Genomic DNA, 6,969 nt, shown 5'->3' with positions numbered 1-6,969 from the left:
CTGATGGTGCAGGAGAGTGTTTTTCCCAGCTTTCAAGAACTGCCTGAAGAGTAATTTCGTATTTAAACTCAGCAGACATTTTAAACTGGCTAAACCACTTTATCTGTCAACATTTGTGCCTCCTGTCAAACCTTGCCCTCCAATGGATTTGCAATTTCCTTTTAACTATGACACATTTGCAGCAAGTGGATGGTCCATATGCTATGGCCACCAAATCTTGCTTCATTTAGCCAGAAAAGATCATTTGATCAGTTTAGTCTTCAGGTAACATCTACACCAGGATGTCACCTGACTATCTTATTTTTGAGTGCAATCCTTTTTTATTGAGAAGGAAGAATCTGAGTTTCATTTATTAAAAGAGCCTTTGTTCTCATGTAGGAGGAGAGTGTAGTCAGAGATAATCTTTACCTCTCAGTCTCTTGATAGTACAGAAAAGCAGCTATCTTGAGAGCTGGCTTTCAAGTAAAATGGAAAGTCAGGGGTTTTTTTCCTCATGAAATTTCATTTTTAATTTTTAAGTGATTGAAAAACAGGAACAAAAAATAGTTGTAGGAGTCCCTGCATTTGTGATTTTAAGTAAATTACAGATGGCTTTTTACTAAAAAAATGTTCAAAATGCCTCAGTTAACAAATATACTTAGCCTGGGTGTGTGATAAAGTGGTAAGCAAGCTGACAAAACAAGCCAAAACTAAGTGATTATTCTCTTTTCCGAGGAAGCCACAAATGGTGACTGTTGAGAGAGGAGCCCAGTCATCAGAACCAGGGGATTAATCTGCACAGAATGAGCTCTGGGCTCAGAGCAGGAGGAAAAGTTTCAATAACAACAATGGGATCATTGTTGGGAAAAAAATGCAGCAAACCCATCTGCTGGAGCCATGTGACTGAGTCCCAGAAACAGGGGTGAGCTGTGCATCCCAGGGAGCAATCTGGAGATCAGCTGAGAGGAGATCCTGGACAGAGCCTGGACCTGCCTTTGGAACACCTTTCTAAAGGAAAGGGAAAAAAAAATAAAAGGATACTGAAGAGAAATTTCAAATAAAAAGTTCCCACTTGCCCAATTAATGGACTGACCTTTCCAGAAACTCTTACAAATTTCCAGCCTCTGAGTTTTAGGTTTGAAATATGAATTTAAAAGGGGGGGTGGGAGAGGGAAGATGTGGAAGGGGAGTGTGTCATTTCTTTTGGTATTTTGTTTCCAGCTCTATCCTTTGATCTCTGCAGCAGTGTAGTTCAGACAATCTGTAGAAATATTACTAAACCAAGTTACTTTGTTATATTTTACTTCAGCCATTTGTCAGCATATGCCATAAAAATTTTAGTTTTCTCTCTTGATCTTTATCAGAGATTGCTGTTTCTCTTTGATGTCTCCCTCCTTATTTGACATTTGGGTCTGGTTTCCCATTTAATTATCTAACTCTCTATTGCTGTTTTAGTTTAAAAGTTCACTGCAATATTTTACTCCTCCTGTTTCTCAGTCCCTTCCTCTGTGCTCCAGCTGAGACACAGGAAAATGATGAGGGTGATCACCATGTCAGGGGGGTTTGTGCCCAAGCCCTCCTGTGAACAGAGGGGAGCACAGACCCCTTGGTCTTTGAGCATGGGCAGAAAACATGAGCTCCAAGGCTGGCTCTCCTAAATCAAAATTTTCAGGGGCCATTCTTTGATTGAATGGTAAATTAAGACCATTTCATGGAGGTTTGAAAGTCTGAAATGTAAACAGCAACACAGTCAAAAATATCTGTAAAAGATTTAATACAGTCCCAGTTCCTACAACCCATCTTATGAAAACACCATCCTCACTGCTGTGTTGGAAACCAGAAGGAATTCTTCACACTTTGTAGCCTACAGAAGGAGATTTGCTCTCAAGAGAAACAAGCTGAAGCAGGGTGGACCTTTTACCTCCTTATTCTGCAAAGATGTCTTGGAATAGCTGAAAGCCCTGGGGTTGTTGGGGCTGTTTCAGGAGCTACAGGCCATCAACCGAGGTGGGGATGACCAAAGCACCAACAAGGACTTGGTCTGGTCAGTTTGTTGCTGCAGAGTGTGGCCATGTGAGTGTGAGACATGAAGGACTCTGTCTCCTGGCACTGCTGAAGAAGTGCATGTAAACCAGAGGGGTAACTGTGCCACCCCAGTGATGGGGTGGGATGAAGTCCTGGTGAACTCCTACAGGAACAGAGAGATTTCAGCTTCGTGCAGAACACGAGAAGCCAGAGGAAGAGACATCTGGGCGCTACTTCTTGCTCTGGAGTACAGGGCAGGTTAGAAGAACCTCTCGACGGGTGCTCTGAGATAAAGGATCAAAGATTTATTATTAAGGGCAGAACTGGAACCACGTGCAGCGATGGTTGAGTCGTGGCACGTGGGCTGGAGATCCTTGTGGACGGTGTGGAGAGTGTGTAGCTCCATCTGGCAGCCCCAAAGGAGAGGATCCACTGGAAGCCCACAGCAGACTGAACATATTGTGCTTCTGACTGGGTGACCCCCCCAGCCCAAATTTGGCAGCCAGACTAAAACTGTGGAGGGAAATACAAGATTTGATCAACCTTTTTTTTTTTTCTTTTTACCCCCTTCTCAGATGAAATCTTTGAAAGCAAAGATAAACCAGGGAAATTATGCTCCCAACCTGCTTATGTTCAGGAGTCACAGTGCTTGTCTAGCATGAAGCAGACCTAGGTTTGGCCCCCTCTTCTGCCTGAGAAGTCTGGAGTTTGCCTTTTCCACCACTAAGGAAAATAACCCAACTGCTGGGATATTTGTAGATGTATCCAGATAGATGGAGTTATTTTCATGTATTTGCCATATGTCTTTTCTGTTAAGCGAGTTCCTCTTTGTGAGAAGTGCTCAAATATTGATGGAAGAAGAAAAAGGACTGTGAGAGGGACTCCCTGGCATAACATTTCTAGCCAAAAATATGGAGGTGATTTGTTTCACTTTCTGCTCTTTGCACTGCAATAGCTTATTTTTGTCTGCCAGATAAGGCACTTCCCACAAGACAGTGCTTGGAAATACACTCCTTTGAAGGCAGGCAGAAAATATTCTCTCACCTCTGGATTCCCTGGATATGCCCAAGGCTGGAAAACCTCATGTTCCACATCTGAAGAGGGTTGTGAGTCGGTTTGCTTCCTGTGTGGGGATGAGGCTCTGAATTTGTCTGCCTTGCCCTGGTTCACCTTGTCTCCCAGTGGGAACTGGGATTTAACAGTGAAACAAAGAAAATGTTTGAAACTCAGGATAGATGTTTGGTAACAAAACATAAATAAAATAAGGAATTATATGGTCCTGCTCTGTAATTGAGAGGCAGCTGTTCCCTAGATCTTCCCTCTTTCTCACCTAGATTGTGTTTTTGGGGATATTTTGGGTGAGTTGATCTCCTTAGGTAGTACAAGGAGCTTGATCTCAAGCTTTTGGGTGTGAAGGAGAGTCCTCTTACCTTCCCATAAAGTTTTATTCTAGCTGAAGTAATTAAAGATTTCTGGGGCAGTTTCCAGGTTATTCTTCAGTTCAGTGTTCTGGGACTGGGGAACAGAATTGCCCCTGTTGAATAGGAAGTGCTCAGGATTTTATGAAGCATTTTTTTTTAAATACAGGTTGGAATTCAAATTCTGGGACAGATGATTTTCAGTAATATTTTCTTTTCCTTGGTTTAATTCTGTTCAAGTCAACTTTCAGCATGTATAAAACAACTTGTCTCTGCTGAGCACTGACAGTAAAACAACAAGGACATTGGAAAACACTTTTCTCCTTTAGCATCTCAAAATTCCGGGTATGTAAGTCTTGGGATCTCAAACTACTGAGCTGTGTCTGTTTTTCCACTTAGGGTCAGTGACAGCAGTGATCTGCACGTGGCAGATCCCTAAGTGTGCTCCAACAGCTGGCTTTACATCCTTTGCACAGAAAGGATGGAATCATAGAATCCCAGAATGGTTTGGGTTAGAAGGGACCTTAAAGATCATCTGGTTTCATCCCTGCCATGGGCAGGGACACCTTCCACTATCCCAGGTTGCTCCAAGCCCTCTCCAGCGTGGCCATGAACACTTCCAGGGATGAGGCAGCCCTAGCTTCTCTGGGCAACCTGTGCTGGGTCCTCACCACCCTCACAGCAAGGAATTTCTTCGCAATATCCCATCTAACCCTGCCCTGTGTCAGACAGTTCACCCTCAGGTGACTGCAGGGTTTTATTTACTTCCATGGCATCTTGTGTGTCCCTATGGAAAAGGGAGTTTCATTTGTAGCCATGCATTGCTTGAAAAAGACCACTAATACCTCTCTAAGTTTCCTTTTAAAGTTTACAGGGTAAAAAAAAGAGAACCAAGGCGTTAAGGACTTTACATGCTCAGAAGGACAACAGCAGAAAAACAAAGAAACTTAATCTGAGATACACAAAGAAGAAAGGGGGGGAGCCTGATGTGGCTCTAATGAGAGAGGGCAAGATTGACATGGAAAAGATGGGACAGGCAGCAGAGTATAAATAGTAGCTGCAGTTTATTTGTAACTCTCATTTTTAGGTGGGGATGATTGACACATGGATGGGCTGGATGAAGGTAACCTCCCTGATCTTTAACTTGCAGGTCACATGGAGAAAACTTTGAGAAAATACTCCAACATGTAGATGTCAAATTGAGTGACAGCCGCGTGTGAGGTGAATTGCATTTCCTGGCTTTTTTACATGCATCACTTCACAGAAATGATGGCTGCCAGCGGAACAAAGAGACGTCCCTCCCGACCGGGGTCAACACACTGACAGTGCCCACCCATTAATAGAAAACACTGTCATTTAAAATAAAATGCTGTGGAGAAAACTTCAAAAATCTATTAGCCAACACAGCGGATAGTATCAGTTTGTGCCGTGAATTACTGTATACCATTCCAGTGTTAATGTACAGCGCAGTGTGTGGCACCGTTTTCATCTGTAACAATATATATAGAATGCCATATGGCTGACAGCATGTACTACACATGTCAGGCTCTTCTGTTTTCTAGCTCTGTACATCTTATTTGCTTCTGCCTAATTATCTTGTTCTGTTGAGGGGAGGGGAAAAAAAACCCAAGAAAAGCCAATGGGGATTCAAAAATCAAGGGCAGCAAATAGTGCCAGTTACTTAATTCCAGTGTTAATGCGATTCTGTGATGTTTCTTAAAAGATGCAATTGGACATCCGTTGCTCGAGGTGGAATGTGGGGCTGTAGTAAAGGCTCTATCTGTGGCATTTCAAAATAAACAAACAAAAACAAATGAGAAAGAACAGCCCTGCTTTATGCCGTCCGCTTATATTGCTTAATTCTAGGCATAATTTTTACAGCTGTTAGAATCTGCCTATATTGCCTCCGATTCTCAACTTCTGTCTAAAAGTAGTGCCTGGTTTGTTTTTTTTTTTTCCCCAGCAAAAACAAAATAGGGCTGAAAAGAGTTGCCCTAAAATTGGACCCCTGCATCTAAAGAGCTCCTCAGAAGTTTAAGCCCTGAATTTAATTTTTTTCTTTTTTTTTTCGGAGGGATTTTGTATTGTTTAAAGGTCAAAGCCCCAAGATTTGTCTTCAGAGATTTAGTCCTGGCTCATCTGTCAGTCACTCTCACCCTCATAAAGGCCAGAGGCGATTGCCAGCACCCCCCTTGCTGCGCTCCCCCCTTACTGAGCACTTGCTCCACAGGGAAATATCTTGTCCTAGACTGGAAGGAAGAAGTTCCCATCACTCCTGTAATGAAAACTCAAGAGAGAGAGGGGAAAATCAGGACTGACACCTACTTGCAATGATCCTGAACAGGGCAGAACTACTACGACCACTGCAGCCTTCAGGCTTTGCGTTCTCTGTGGTCAGAAAGAACTGGTTGGCCCACCAGGAGCTTAAAATAGTAACATTTTTGGATCATTAACTTTTACTAGCTGCTGCTTTCGAAATGAAGCTCAGTTCCATGCTGAAAAGTCAATATAGTTAGAAATGAGTTGTAAAATTGGTGGGGAAAAGCAAACGCCACAAACGGGGGGCTTGGTGCGGAAATGGGCTGGCAGGTGCTAAACAGGACTGGTTAGCACTGATCTGCCTATAGAACAGTTCGTGAGTGAGGGCAGAAAGTGAACACCATTTTTAACCTGCACAACAAGGTCTTCCAAGCAGGAAAAAAAGACTTAACCCATGAATGGGGTGTTAAGAGCTGCCTTGATGCAGTACCTACAGTCTCTGGGGTTGGGACGTTCCAAAAGGGGGCATTCTTTGATCAGGAAGGCAATTTTTCCTTAATGTTTTCAGTGGCAAAATGGTTTTTAAAGTAGAGATTTCATTGAAAATTCAGGAAGCAGCCAAAGTTAACAGCACTCTGCTCTGTTGTGTGAGGATCCCTTGCCATATTTTCGCTTAAACCTAATTAAACATGACTATCCATTTAGGAAAAGAAGCCCTAGTATCATTTTCCAAAAATTTTCTTAGTTCAATAAATTATTACTTTATACTATGACATTTTGCTCGGTTGATGGGGCCATTTCTGCTAAACTTACTGCACGATTGCAGCTGGAGTTTCCTACTCCCAGGAATGTTCTTCCTCTGAGCTGTTGTGATCTTTGTATCAATTCCAAGTACATGATATTTCATTAACTCACATTTCTTCTTGTTCGTATTTTTGTTGATTGTGTCAGATTCCTTCTGCACAAATTCCATGGCAATTATGAGGAAGAAGCATGTTCCATGCTCCCACTTTGGTGTGAAACCTGTTCCAGCAAATGGCACACGATTCCTCTCTCCCAGTTTTAAAGTGGAGTTTTCATTTTCACACCAGAGGTGCCTGAAGTTCCAAAACAGGGATGTAGTGCAGCAAGGCAGAAATAGGAAATTTTTAACAGAGAAAGTATGAATTTAATACAATGAAAACCAAAAAATTGAAACTCTTAAAATGCAACTCTGAACAGTGTTTGAGTAGTTTTTGAAAAGTTGAGAAAAAGATCACAAAGCACGGAAATACTTTGGAGGGGAAAG

The 6,969-nt window shown here is 42.4% G+C and overlaps 1 long non-coding RNA gene across 1 annotated transcript; it reads right to left on the bottom strand.

The window, feature by feature from the left end:
- Positions 1-2,433: 2,433 nt before the first annotated feature.
- LOC108494527 lies at positions 2,434-6,607 on the bottom strand. The gene is made up of 3 exons (XR_001873888.1): positions 6,495-6,607; positions 3,049-3,192; positions 2,434-2,517 (listed from the first exon to the last, which is right to left on the bottom strand). It is a non-coding gene; the product is annotated as an uncharacterized LOC108494527 (long non-coding RNA).
- Positions 6,608-6,969: the final 362 nt, after the last annotated feature.

This window comes from Lepidothrix coronata, unplaced genomic scaffold (genome assembly GCF_001604755.1).
Source record: "Lepidothrix coronata isolate B3197 unplaced genomic scaffold, Lepidothrix_coronata-1.0 Scaffold25, whole genome shotgun sequence".
Taxonomy (NCBI): Eukaryota; Metazoa; Chordata; class Aves; order Passeriformes; family Pipridae; genus Lepidothrix; species Lepidothrix coronata.
Note: the sequence above shows the minus strand (reverse complement) of the source record. Positions and strands in the feature narration are given on the sequence as shown.